We start from the raw sequence: 15883 nt of genomic DNA, 5'->3' as shown, positions 1-15883 counted from the left end.
TCACCTTGCAACCAACCAATTATCTAAGGACAAGGATGTCTCAATCTCTTCAAACCAAGTTTTTGAACCATCTCCTCAGCAACAAGGTTATCAGTACTACCACCATCTATAATCACCTTGCAAACTTTCCCACCAGACTTGCAACAAGTTTTGAACAAACTAGTCCTTTGACAAGAATCCAATGTCTTCTTACCCATTAGTACTCGCCGAGCCAACAATCTTTCTCCTTCTTCAGGCTGATTTTCTTGGACTTCAACCTCATTCACAATAGTATCTATCCTACCAATAGAACATTCAAAAGATCTATGCCCTTCTCGACCACACTTGAAACAATTACCTCTAAATACACCTCCACCTGTCCTTCTTCTTTGTTCAATAGGTTTTGGTTCACTTTCTACTTTTGGTTTAGCTTGTACCGAACTATCTTGCTTCTCCTTCCCTCGGGAACTACCTTGATTCTTCCTCTTTAGCTTCTCCTCTGCTCTCAAAGCATACTGATAAGCATCCTCAACTGTGGAAATATTCAGCATACCAACCTCATCTTGAATATTGAATCTCAAACCATTAATATACCATGCTACCTTCTCCTTTGACAATTCTCTATGCCCAGACTGAATAGTCAACTTGTAGAACTCCTCAGTGTAATCCTTCACAGTCATATCCTTCTGTTTCAGATTCTGCAACCTCTTAAAAAATTCAAGTTCATAATCAGCCAGAATGAACTTTGCCTTTAACTTAGTCACCATCAATTTCCATCTAGTGATCTTCAATTCACCTTCCTCTTCTCTGTCTCTTTGCAGTTCCTTCCACCAAAGAGCAGCATGTCCCTTCAACTTAGTTTGTGCCAACTTTACTCTCAATGGATCTTCAATACCCTCAAGCTCAAAGTAGTCCTCTAATTCACCAATCCAATCAATTAGGTCTTCAGGATTCAAAGTACCTGAAAAATTAGAAACCTCCATCTTATGCTTCAACTTCAACTGAGATCCAGGTCGAGCAAACTGACTAGCCCTAATTCCAATAGGTCTCTCCTCGTGATCACTTCTATCCTCACTAGTAGCTTCAAAGTCTTCAGCAACTTCGTCATATCTGTCTTCAGTACCCACATGCCTAGGTACACCACCCAAAGCACTCACAATTTTAGCAATCATGTCACTCTTTATCAATGCAATTTTTGATTTGACCTCTACTCTTATCTTCTGTAAGATTCTTTCTTCCATCTCTTCACTAAGGTCATCATTTTCCTTGGGGTCCAATCTTCTTGGAGGAATCTTCCAAAAATTTAGCAAACACTAAACAAATCCACCAATCTAAAAGATCAATCAGCCACAAGATCAACCTTCTTTGCAAATCCTAGTGTAAACTGCCTCACGTTCGGCGATCTGTCCACACACTCAGGAACTCCTGCTCTGATACCACTTGATAGAGGGCCACACCACTCTAACAACTCACAACCAAGAATGCAACAATATAGAGACCAAGAAAGAAAAAAAAAATGCTTCACAAATAATTTTATTATACTTGAAAATTCCTTACAACACCCACAAGATGATATGACTTCTTCAACATAAGAGAAATCCTAAATAAGAGTCTTCACACCAAGAGCTTCACCAATAACTTCTACTTGAAGAGCTACACCTTTGGAGTTTTCACACCTTGAAGTCTTCACGCCTTCTAGCTTCTACTTCTCAAACTTGATTAGAAATGCTCATATGCCTTGCTTAAATAGGCACTTACCACCCCATGCATAGCTTATCCACAACCTTCTAGAATTCCTCCTACACAATATCCACAACCTTCTAAAACTTCCATAACCTTCTAGAATTACAACTAAGCACCACCATGTGGCCCAATTAGAAAATTACATTTCCTTTATGGATCACAACAAATATTAAATGCAAGATTTAAGAAACTTTCCACAAGCTTCTAAGATGCCACCTACACACCTCGATTAATGTAATGACAACTTTTTTTTTTATTTTTTTCTATTTATGCCACCTATGCACCTCAAAAATAAAAATCCTCTTTTCCTTTATTTTCTCCTTTTTATTTTTTTATTATTTCTCCTCTAATTTTTGTCACTTTCTCTCTCCTCCATATATTTTTTTTAATTTTTAAATTTTATTTTTTTTATTTTTTAAATTTTACATTCAACATGTCTCCCCTTTATTTTGGATGCAAGATGCTCCTGCATCAAGAAGCTAAAAATGATGAAGAAGAACAAGGATAGGAGACACTTGCATTGATCCAAGGTATGGGTGAGGATGTAGAAGAAGAAGAAGGTGCTGAGTAGGAAGCACCCAAGGCTCTGCATAGACCAAAGGAAAGAAGAAAGCAACTAAGTGTAGACCAACCAATCCAACTACAATGGTAGACACAAGGAAAACAACACAAGAGGAAAAGGAATAGGGGAAGAAAAAATCCATAGAGCAATGAGGACTAGAACAAAAGAAAATAAAAAAATATGTTGCACCCCTAGAGTCAAATGAAGAAAGGACAAAATTTGATAATGAGCAATTCAGAGTGGTAAGTCACACCACCAAATTTGATCTTGAAAATATGAAGATTTGACTAAATTAAAAGGCATATGATTTTAATAAGCTAATTAGAGAAGAGTAGAACATAGTGGTAGAGTCTATCTACACTATGATGGCCAAGTTCAAGACTACTCCACTTGAACTTGACAATTCTATGCCCAAAGAGCTAAGCTCCATTGTAGAAAATAAATTGCCTAACTAGCTAAATATGGAGAAGGAAATAAGGGAGCCAACATTGGTTGATGTAATGCCAAACCTTACAAAAGATCAAATAAGTAAGGCTAGTAAGAAACATGGGAGAAAATTTGCACCCAAATATAGAACCTTTAGTATTTTGCATAATAAAATAGGATATGTTGTAAAGACATCCACACAAATATCAAAATTAATTTATGGGTTGACAATAGTCAAAGAAGGCAAAGAAGATCTTTTTGAGGGAACAAATGATGAGGAAGAAGAGGAGAATGAAAAAGATGAAGAAGCAGAGAAAGAGAAAGAAGAGGTAATAGTGGAGAAGACATAACAAGGTGATCAAGAATAGCTAAGGAGCAGCAACAAGAATAGAGTGTCCAAGAAACCCAATTGCCACCACCAAGTCCTCCACATACAATACCTACATCTGTATATATTGTAATTGTCAAGGATGTTCCTAACACCTTAGGTCAGAACATTAATCCATTGACTATAGAGGATCTCAAAAAGATCCTTCACTAAACAACATTGTAATCACAGTTGCCCACAAATCCTATATTGGTGAGTGTAGAAGAGATGCAAAAAGTTGTAACAAAAATTACTAAGGAGAAGGTGAAGACACCTTGACAACCTCCCACAACTACAGATGATGAACCAAAAGAACAAGTAACACAAGACACAATTGCTAACATTGATCATACAGCAATAGTAACAACAACTACTGAGGAGTTAGTAAAAGACCAAATAGGAAAAAATGTTCCTATAGCACAAAGCCAAGGTGCACCTCCTCAAATTATTTTCATTGATCAAGGTAGAAGTGGAGATGATAAGAAAGAGGAGAAAACACCCAAGTAAAGAGAGTAAGAGGTAATATAGACACTGGTAAATTTTCCTACCTTAGGGACTCCTGCCAAGAAGCCAAGCACTAATGTAGTACCACTATAAGTTTTAGCACCAGGCTTGAACTCCACCAACATAGCAAGGGTACTTCACAATGGTGACCCTAAACTTCATGTGGAAATAGTCATGCCAAGTTATGACTTTAAAACAATGAACCTAGCTTAGATAAATGAAGTGCAAGAGGCACTAGAGAGAAGGAAGAAGAAAGAGATACTCAGAAATGAGTATAGACAAAGGCAAGCATTATTAAAAATCAAAGATATATTCCTTGATGCATTTAGCTTGCCTATACATAGTGAAACAAAGCCCACCATGGAGCAATTGTTAAACATAGTGGATGAGGTACAAAATGAAGACCTTGATACTAATGTCAAATTACTAGAATGGTCTAAAAAGAAATTTCAAATTAAAGTTAATGAGAAGATATCCAGTGAGATAACACTATCATAGGTTGAACTGGCTAAGAAGGTGGAAAAGGTGAAAGAAATACTTGAGAACATATTCTCATTGTACTCCAAATTGTGTGATTCATCATATTTCATATAAGAAACTAGCCAAAGAATATTGAGCCTGGAAAGGAACCTTAAGATATCTAGCACATAGCTACCTAATGATGCAACTCAAATTGAGAAGCATTTTTTAACAATACTTCATACTTAGAAGGAGTTAACTTTATTAATAATATAAGAGGTTAATGTTAAGGCCAAATTAATAAAAATATAGTCTATTATTACTCTACATCTAGAAGTACTACATAAGGAAGTGGCCTATGTAGAATTTTTTTTAAAGAAAGACCCTAATCTTTCTACATTAGGAGGCCTTGTACATCTTGCAATAGAGACAACCATCTAGCTCAAAGCACTAAAAATTGCCTTAGAAAATTTGAATGCTTCTCTAAAGATAATAATGGAGGTAAATAAAACATTTTTGGCTAAATATTCCATTCATTCTTAGGACCCTTTGACATAAGTTTCAAAAAGGGGGAGATATTCATGAAAAGGGGAGATATAATAAAGATAGGACAAGATTAATAAAAATGGATGTGTAGATAAAGGGATTAATACACAAATGGGGAGAGATTCATTTTGAGGAAGTAATAAGGAGATAGAACCAAAAGGATTCAAAAACTTCAAGAAGATGTGTGAAAGGGGGAGCAGACAAAAAGCAGAAATAAAGGGGGAGTACAAAAAAAGTAGATACTAACAAGGAAAAGAGTATCCGACACATCAGAATGAGACAAATTTAGCTTAAGGGAATTTTGGTTACAAAAATGGCACATCAACTCAAGGGGGGTTACAAGTTTTTGAGGTATATAGTCTTCTACAAAATTTTGAACAAGTTTTTGAAGTTTTGTATATTTGTTGAATATAATGTGTAGTACACTCATAGAGACCAAATTCATAGTTAAGTGTTTTTGTCACTCATATCAAAGGGGGAGATTGTTGGTCTAAGATTGGTTTTGAAAATTACACATCAACACAATTAACAAATTCTTAAGTTGATGCCAAATATAATAAAAATGTTGAGCTATAGTATGTGCCAAGCCAAAGATTTAATAAGTGCCAAGTGAACTGCAAGTGTTGAGCAAATATCAAGTGCCAAGTGATAAGTGGTGCCAAGTCACTATAGGTGCCAAGAAAAGCATAGATGCCGAGTGAAATAGAATTACTATAGGAGTTGAGTGAGAATGCATTCTTATATGTGCCAAGCATCAACAATTAGTAAGTGCTGAGTAACACAAAATAAACATATCAGTTTGTATCTTCACAAACTCAGATGTAAACCATTTTTGAGCTAACTCAAGATGAATCTCAAAGGATTTTGAAGATAAGATTGAATCTTTTGCATTACCTATGTAATCAGCATGCAACCAATAAGAAAAATGGAGAAAGCATGCAACCAATAGGAAAAGTGAAATAATTGAGTAGGAAAAGAAGAATGAATTTTGATCATAAATTCATACCTAACCCTAAGTCTTTGAAGCCTTTAAAAGGAGGATGAAACCCCATTATTTGTGTGTATGTGTGAGAGTTAATGGGCAAATGCGAGCAAAGTATAGAGGAGTAAAGACTTAGAAAAAATAGAACAAAATTGTAGAATTCAATTCATCAAGAACAAAATATCAAAATTTTGAGGAGAGATGTATCAGATCAAATAGGGATCAGAATAGATAGAGCAAAACAAGGATCTGGAATCAGCAATTGAAGATTGCAACTCATCAGGCCAAGACTTTCTAATACTCTCTAGCCATTTTATTAGGAATGAAAATCCTATGATGATAGGTTGGTTTAATAGCCATGTTGTAAGCCTTTAAACAAGGTGCTAAATCCTTTAACAGGGTAACAATCCAAAGGAGTGTTTATAAATCCTTTAACCTGGTCACTTTTAATGGAGTGTAAAGTCTTTAACAAGATAGACCTTTCATAGGGTAGACAATTAGAAGTGGTTAAACTTTGTAAACTTAAACAATTCCATATTGTTGTAATGATACTTTGTAAGTGTCATCCCCACCTTAGTTTTACCTTGTCATTTTGGAGGGTTTTTGGGTTACCAAAATCTTGTGTCATCTATTTCCATGCATGTCTTTACTTTCATGTTTATTAGATGAATTAGATGCATGTGAATGATCTCGGCTAAAAGTTTAAAAGGTTAAAGTTAGTTACTTTTGATTCACCACCCCCCCTCCCCCCACTTTAGAAGTAAATCTTCCCTCTTGTAAATTCTAACAAATTTCACCTACAATGACCTTAATGCAGTTAAGATTGCATCATATGCCTTATATGCAATGCTCACTATTTTTGAAGTAGAATAAGACACATGGGAGAAATGTGTGCATAGTTTGAAGGAAAATTTTGATGATTATATGAAGATAATAGCAGTTTGATGCAGCAAGATACAATTTTTTTAGACAATTTTCTTACTTTTTGACTTTTGTTATTGATGTCAAAGGGGGAGAAGTGTAGAAGAAAATTTTAGATTAAGTTATATATGTATTAATCATATAAAAAGAAGGAGAATTTTTAATATGAATTATATGTAATGTAATAGATGATAAGTATTGTAAGTTTTGGTAAAGCTTTGTCACTTAGCCAATTTTCCTTACTTTGTTGCTATCAATGCCAAAGGGGGAGATTGTTCAAAATTGGCTTCATGTAGTGGTGTAATTGTTGTCATTACTAGAAACACATGAAATACATGTTCTAGAAAACCTCAAAAATAAATATACTTAGCTTTTGGTACTTATAAAATGTCTAAGTATGAAAGTAGTTTACAACAATGCACTATTTTAATGTATAATTTTTTTATATGATGTTATCTAAGAGAGAGAGGTCAAATGGAATTTGTATACATATTGATGATGATATGTATAACCTTAGACATCAATACAAAGAGTACCAAAAATATATATTAAAGTTTTCTCAGTGAACAAAATGACAATATTAAATTTAAATGAATTATTTAGTTTAAAAAATAATTACTTGACCAATTAAGGCCAACATCCTAGATTAAGTGTGCAATTGTAATGTGAAAAGTGATATGCAAGATTTTTGTGAAGTGATATATGTAAAGTTTTTATAAACCTATTTTCATGATCTGAGATTAAGTTGAGGTCAAATATTAGCCAAGAAAGAAGGTACAACATCAATATACTTGAGGATTAATTTCTTGTTTGGGCAGTGAGCTCTTCTTGTAATTGGAAGTTCATGATTGGGTATTGAGCTCTTCTTGTTTCAACTATACTACAACTCCTAACAGGGTCAATCCTCTATCAAGGAACATTTATATTAGCACATCATCTAGTGGGTATCATCCCCACTAGGGTTTCCCCTTCACCAATGTTTCCCTAGTTAACAAAATATGGTGTTATGAGTTCTCTATATGGATCATTATTATTATTATTGTTCAAAATTACTTGTTTACTTTCTTATGCATGGTTCAAAGTAATAAATAATATCCAGTTCAGTACAAAATTTTGTAGAATACTTCTTCACCCTACACTCTTAGTATTCTTATTTCTAACAATAATCTCAATGAATGTTTACAATGAGAGATCATCCTTATAAAGGAGATCAAAACCCTAAAAATGTCTAACTTAGGTTGCAAAAAAAAATTAATAAAAGGATTAATTATTATATGCCTCAAGCTTAGACTGAGAACTAGAGTTAATTAGGAAATATCTAATTACTCTAAAATTGATGACATGTGTCATTATAGCTATTTGTACTACTTTTGGACTATCTATGTTCCTCATTCTTCTCTTTGTATGAGATATTGCATTTATTTTTAGTGATCATGCCTTACCTCTTTACACTATAGGGGGCTATGTTGGTTATATTCCTTTCTTGGTTTGATGGAGTGAGCTATATGTTCAGTATTTGATGTTATGTATTAGGTGATTATAGCGGCTATATACCTATGCATTTCAATGAGATGGATCATTCAAGATATAGAAATTCTTTCATTCATATTTTTAGAGGCCATGAAGTTGCCTTCCATCTTGGATTGATCAACTCTTTAGACTTAGTGAGTTAGAATATATAGTACATTGATATAAATGGGCAAGGCAAGGGGGGTGAATAATTTATCCAACTAATATCACTAATAACAACTTACAAAAATCTTAACCATATGAGTAATGTAAACTAAAACCACAAAAATATACTCATGCATTATAAGACTAGATATGTTAACTAGGGAAACCCTTATTTAGAGGAAAAATCCCAATGGGGATGTTACCCAACATATGATGTACTAATATAAATATTCCTTGTTAGAGGATAGACCCTAGTAGGACTTTATTACAACATTTAGCACATATGAGTCCCTATTAGGAGACTTTGAATCCTTATTAGGATATTCCAACTCTTTTAGGAGTTGTGCTGACCCTATTAGGAGTTCTGGAAGATAACTGGACCCACTGCCTAAACCTTTTTGAGGGAAAGGCCAATGAACCCACTATCCAAATGATCTCTATATTATTCCTTGCAAAATAATAGAGCTAAATTTTACTTCCCTCATTTTTCTATGTCCTATCAACCAGACTTCATATCCTTCAGGTTTTGTAACTAGATCTAAAACTATGCATCCAATAATTCCTTAGATCCCTTACATGCATTCAGTAAGAACTCTACTCCTTTTTGTAACTTGCACTTAAACAATGATCACAATACTTCAATAGAAATTACAATTAATGAAAACATCTTTCCTTTATACCATATCTTCATAATAATTCCTTCAGTTGGCCTTAAGGCTTTCCCAATTAATTAAAATAAGATAATTAATTAAATTACAATTCTAATAGCATTGTCATTCTATAGTCTATACAAAACTTCACTCATGTGATACTAAGACTTTCTCACTCACTAATATTATCACCTAATTATCCTTTCTCATTGTTTGATTGTGCATCACTTCATTACTTCACAGATGTAAGATAGATAGCAATCATCAAGAACTACTTTCCCAAAACTCTATCTCTAAGCTACTCTATAAATTAGGTACAACTTCCATACGCCATTGACATAGACTTTGTGAACTTAACCACATCATTTGAAAACTATATTGTGTATGCCCATAATTGCACATGACTAGACAATCAAACCATTATCCATACTATCAAGATCTTTGTATGCTACTCTGCTAGTCATTACAAAAACAATGTTACATTGGCATCAATGACAAACACATTCATGAATGTAGCATATCAATACTCTCCAATGCTTAGCATAATGCCCCAATTTAGGATCATCAACATTCATGCTAACAATCTCCCGCTTTGGCATTGATGGAAACATAGATGAAAAACATCTAAGTTCCAAGAATAACAAGTGGACTTCTGTTAGTGCTACTTGACCAAATCTCTCCCACATTGCTTTAGGAGTACTTCCATGAATAGTCCCCCTCACATATTAGGAAGTATTTTTCATGCATAGTCTCTCCTCCATTGAAATCAATGTCAAAGGTGTCAAACTCAATATCAATTATTAAATAGAAATTGTTAATCAATTACTCCAAATCATTAACTAGCTCAAATGTTAAAAGAAACTATTCAATATTAGATACAAAATAAAAAATACCAAGAGTCCTCAATGAATTAGTAGATATGAGATACTCCTCCATATAGGAAGCATCATCATTTAGTCTAGTCAAATAATAGTGCTCTTTGCCACTAGACTAATGCACTCTCTGCATCAACTATTCAAAAGTAGGTAGGGGTATAACCCCAAGCATACCTCTCAACTATTGAAATGTATCTCTAGACAATGGCTTTGTAAAGATATCATAAATTTTATCCTTAGTACTTACATACTCCAATTTGATCTCCTTTTCTATTTCTTTCTCTCTCAACACATGATACTAAATAGATATATTATTTTTCTTAGAATGTAATACAATATTCTTAGACATACTCAATGTACGTTTGTTATCACAGTAAATGATAACAAGTTGTTTGATCTCAATTCTGAGATCTTTCAACATCTACTCCATCCACATAACTTGTTTACAGTTATTTGCTATTGCAACATATCATGCCCTAGTTGTGCTTGCAATCTTGGTTCTTTCTCAACCAAGAAACCAATCTTCCTTGAAGAAATAATGCTCCACCATTGCAACTCTTTCTATCATCCATATTTCCTATCCAATCAACATCAATATATGTGCAAAGTATGAAATCACTTGATCTATCATACCAAATTCCATAATTAGATGTCTCTTTCAGATATATAAATACTCTCTTAATTGCTACAACATTAAATTCATTATGATCAGCTTGACATCTAGCTACAATCCTAACCTCATTTGCTATATCTATTCTAGTGTAAGTCAAATAATACCAATCTCCAATCATTGATCTATACTTCTTCTTCTCTATTCTAGGTGTCTCATCTCTACTTGATAAGTTGTGACCAATTATCATAGGTGTGCCAACAGGTTTACAACTTTCAAAATGAATATACCATCATTATTTTGCACAATTTGTAAGCCTAGGAAAAACTTCATTTCTCCTATCATGCTCATTTCAAATTCATTCTTCATATCCTTAGAAAATTTATCACTAGCTCCATCATTACCTCCAACATTGATGTCATCAAAAAATATTACAATGATTAAAAAACCATCTTCAATTTCATTCAGATACAAGTTACTATTTATCATACCATCAAAAAATCCAAGCTTTGCTAAGTAACTGTCAAACCTTTCATACTAGGGTCTTGATGCTTGCTTCATACCATAAAGAGCTTTATTTAATTTGCATACCATATCTTTTTTTCCCGATAAAGGAAAACCTTACGGCTGCTCAATATAAACCTATTCTTCTAATTCTTCATTTAGAAAGGCAGATTTGGCATCCATCTTATAAACCTTGAATTTCTTGTTCATTGAATAAGCCAAGAACATCCTTATAGATTCCATTCTTGCTACAGGTGCATATTTCTCCTCTTAATCAATGCCTTCTTACTGTAGATAACCTTTACAAATAAGTCTATTCTTTTTTCTTACAACTTCTCCTTGCTAATTTATTTTATCTCTAAAAACCCATTTTTTTCTTATCACATTCTTGTCTTTTGGTCTAGGAATTAAATCCCATGTATCTTTTATTATTATCTAATCCAATTCTTGCTTCATTGCTTGGATCCAATGATTGTCTTTGACTACTTCATTTGTGCATTTGGGTTCCACTTTAGATATCATGCATATCTCCTCATTTAATTTTCTCCTTGTCATAATAACTTTGTCTTTACATCCAATTATCTACTCATGATGGTAATGCCTTGCTAGATTTCTATTACAGGCAAGAGTTGACATCTCAAATCTTATCTCTTCTCTAGGCTCAAAAGTTAGCACATCATTTTGTAAGTCATTGTTAGTCTTAAACAAATCTTCAACCTTCTATCTAAAAATTCTAGATTTGTTTTCTTCTTCATTTGAATTATAATCTACCATCTTTTCTTTAGTTCCAAAATTCTCATCAATCCTTAGATTTGTGTATTCAACTAGTGTCTTAGTTCTATAGTCAAAACATCTATAAGCCCTACTTTTCAAAGAGTAGCCAAGAAACATACCTTCATTGTTTCTTGGATCAAACTTACCAATATCATTGTCTCTCTCAATATAATATTTTCTCCCAAATATCCTAAAATATTTGACTAATGGTGTATGTCCAAACCAAATTTCATAACATGTCATGTCCATACCTTTTCTAATCTATAATTTTTTCAAAGTACATGCTATTGTATTCATTGGTTCTCTCTAGAATTTATTAGAAATATCATTCTCAAATAACATCATTCTAGCTTCTTCTACTAAACATTTATTTATTCTCTTAGCAATCCCATTTTGCTTATGTCTTCTAGGTGTAGATAGTTTTATTTTGATTCTATTTTCTTCAAAAACATGTTAAATTCTCCATAGGTAAATTCTTCTCCTCTATCAGATCTCAAATACTTAATCTTAACACCAGAATCATTATCAACTCTATTCTTAAATTTCTTAAATTTTTTAAAAGCTATAGATTTCTCTTTAAGAAAGGTTACCCACATCATTCTAGTGAAATCATCAAAAAAATCATGAAATACCTTTCACCATAGAATCCACTTGTTCTAGAGGGACCACTCAGATCTCTATGAACGATCTCTAGATTCTCTATGGTGATGAAATTTTTGGTAGGGTATGATACTTTCTTGTGCTTAGCAAAATACATCCTTATACACAACATTAGTAGATTTGGCAATCTTAGGCAAATCCTTGACTGCAAAAGTTCTACCAACGTTCACAATGTTATCAAAGTTTATGTTATAGAATATTCTATGCCAAAATCAACTATTATCCACTTTAGGTACCAAAAATATCATTTTAGTAGGATTCAACTAAAATATATTACCTCTGGATCTAGTGCTAGTCCCAATAATTTTTCCATCTCAATCTTTGATAATGCACGTCTTCTCAGTAAACTACAACTAATAACATTTGTCAACCAACTATCCAACACTCAACAAGTTATGCTTCAACCCATCAACAAAATAAACATCATCAATGTTAGTTTTACCATCAAGATTAATGGATCCAATTCCTATCATATAATAGGCTACATTGTTAGCAACTCTGACAATATGTCCATCATGATTCTTAAACTTGACAAACTTATTCATATCACTAGTCATGTGATGTGAACAACCATTGTCAATTATCTAATTAGACTTATTTTTTACTAGGGTGACTAGAGCTCTTTCTTCTCTAATTTTTCTATGAATATCATTTTCCTTGATAGCCACAAATCATAATTCATCATCACTTGATCACTTTGACCTTTCTCATTAGATCCTTCATCTTCATTTGAATATTAACAATTTATATCTCTATCTCTTCTAGTGTTAAATCTTTGTTTATACTTTTTCTCTCTTTTAGGACATTTAGATGCATAATTACCAAATTTATTACAATTCCAACATTGAAATATTTTCTTACCATCTTTTTCTCTTCTCAATAGAAGGGCTTTTCCTTCCTCCAACTTGTTATCTTCATCAACTTCATTGTTGCCAGAAAAATCTATATGGGCACTTGCACTCCTTTTCATATTAGGTCAAATGTTTAGGGATCTAAACACTCTTTCAACTCCTACAACTTCACCAGACTATCTTAGATGTGCTTCTTCTAATTCTAATCTTCCAAGTAATGTTTCCTTAGTGAAATCCTCAGTGCAAGTTTTCACTAGCTAAATCATATGCACTATTGGCTTGAATGGTGGTGTCAAACTTTTCAAGATCTTCTAAATGACTTGATCATCCTCCTTGGTTCCACCATAAGACTAAATACCTACAACCATTTCTAATATTTTTCCAATATAATTTATTATAGATTCATCTTCCCTCATTCTAGCATCTTGAAATGCATATATGCAATTCCGTAATCTCACTCTTTTTGCATGATCATGACCTTCAAAATTAGACTCTTAAGCTTTCTAAATATGATGAGAGGTTATACATTTTTTTTACCTAACTATACTCATTCTCTAGAAGTGAAATTAGTAGGGCTTCTCTTTCTCTCATGTTACACATGAATAGATCTCTCTCTTCTTCACTAAAACCTTCAATATTTTCTTCTTTAATGATTGACTTCTAACATTTTGTCAAGATGCAATATCCTAGACCCATCTACAATAGATGAGTCTTCATCTTCTCCCTCCAAGTGTCATAGTTGGTCCCATTGAATCTTAGTCTATCCTTCCTAAACATATTAGCCATTGATCTCCCAAAACTATTAAGATTTTCCTTCAAGGACCTAAAGCTTTGATTCCAATTGTTAGAATATATAGTCTACTAATATAACTAGGGGGGGGGGGGGGGGATGGTGAATTAGTTACCCAACTAATAATTTAACTTTAAAAAATGTTAACTCTATGATTAATGTAAACTAAAACCACAACAAGATGCTCATACACAATAACACCAGATATGTTAACTAGGGAAACCCCTAATTAGAGGGAAAACATTGGTGGGGATAGTACCCACAAGATAATGTACTAATATAAATATTCCTTGCTAGAGGATAGACCCTGTTAGGAGTCTATTACAACATTCAATACATATGATTCCCTATTAGGAGACTTTGAATCCCTATTAGGAGATTTCAACTATATTAGGAGCTGTGGAAGATAGTTGGACCCACTACCTAAACAACTTTGAGGGAAAGACTAATGAACCCACTATCCAAATGATCTCTATATTATTCCTTGAAGAGTAATAGAACTTAATTGTACTTCTTTTATTTTTCTCTCTCCTAGCAACCAAACTTCTACTTCTTTAGATCTTGTAACTAGATCTCAAACTATGCAGCCAATAATCCCTTGGATAGCTTACATGCATTCAGTAATCACTCTGCTTCTTTCTAAAATTCACACTTTAACAAAAATCACAGTACTTCAACATTTATTACAATTAAGCTAATCATCTTTCCTTTATACCATATATTCATAATAATTCCTTGAGTTGGACTTGAGTGTTTCGCAATTAATTAAAATAAGATAATTAATTAAATTAAGATTGCAGTAGCATTGCCAGCTCATAGTCTATATAAAAATTCACACATGTGATAATAAGATTTGCACACTCAATGACATGATCACCTAACTACCCTTTATCACTGTCTAACTATGCATCACTTCTTTACATCTCATATGTAATATAGAAAAAAATCATTAGTAACCTATTTCTCAATACTTTGTCTCTGAATTGCTCTTAGTAAATCAGGAAAAATATCCATACGCCTTGAGTTAGACTCTGTGCACTTAACCACATTATTAGGACACTGTATTTTTTATGTCCATAAGTTTACATGACTAGACAATTAAAACATTTTCCATACCATCAAGATATCTACTTGCTACTCTATTAGTCATTACAAAAACAATGCTATGTTGACATCAATGACAAGCATAGTCAAGAATACAACATATCGATACTCTCTAATGCTCAAGATACTCCCCCAATTTATTATTTTTGGTACCTATATGGAACTAGTATTTAAAATTTTAGTGTGGAGTCTTGAACCTCTTTTAACTAAGGTTCAAAGTAGTTTGAAGTGGTTTGATGGTTTAGATGGCTCATCTTGCAGGTCTAGAGGAGAAGTTCAATATTGTGAGATTTCTAGTGATTTCATTGCACATTCAATTCCAAATTTCATTTAAAAATCACAACATGCTAACTTATATGCTCATGGCTTCAAGGTTAGCATCTCTAATTTTGGGTTTGAGGTCAAATCCAAATGTGCACAAATTCAAAGTACATAGAACACTATTTTTCATTCCTGTATATGTAAAACCCAAGTATGGAGCATATGAACTAAACATTTGGCCAAATGTCACTTCAACATGAATGTTCAAGAGTTGTGAAGATCATCACCAAATTCATGAACATGGGCACTCAAGGTATAGAAGACAAAAGTTGCATTAAATCATAGGTTATACATAGTGGTCCAAAGCATGTGAAATGGTTGAAAAAATACTTGCAACAAGTAAGAAAGAGTCTAGTTTGGGATAATGGAAGTGGTTTGATTTAATGACAGATTTGGTAGTGGGAAGATATGAGAATCTAGGTTATGTATCACACACATGTCCAAAAAATTGATATTGTTGATGGTGGCACCAATATAGAGTATGCAAACATGGAGATATAGAGGGACCTCTTCATCCAATAACACTATTGGTTGTCAAATCTAAAGGATAACATGTTGCATGAACATTGTGTAAGTATCTA

This window comes from Cupressus sempervirens, chromosome 10 (genome assembly GCF_028749045.1).
Source record: "Cupressus sempervirens isolate cs-2001-9-10 chromosome 10, ASM2874904v1, whole genome shotgun sequence".
Classification (NCBI taxonomy): Eukaryota; Viridiplantae; Streptophyta; class Pinopsida; order Cupressales; family Cupressaceae; genus Cupressus; species Cupressus sempervirens.
Note: the sequence above shows the minus strand (reverse complement) of the source record.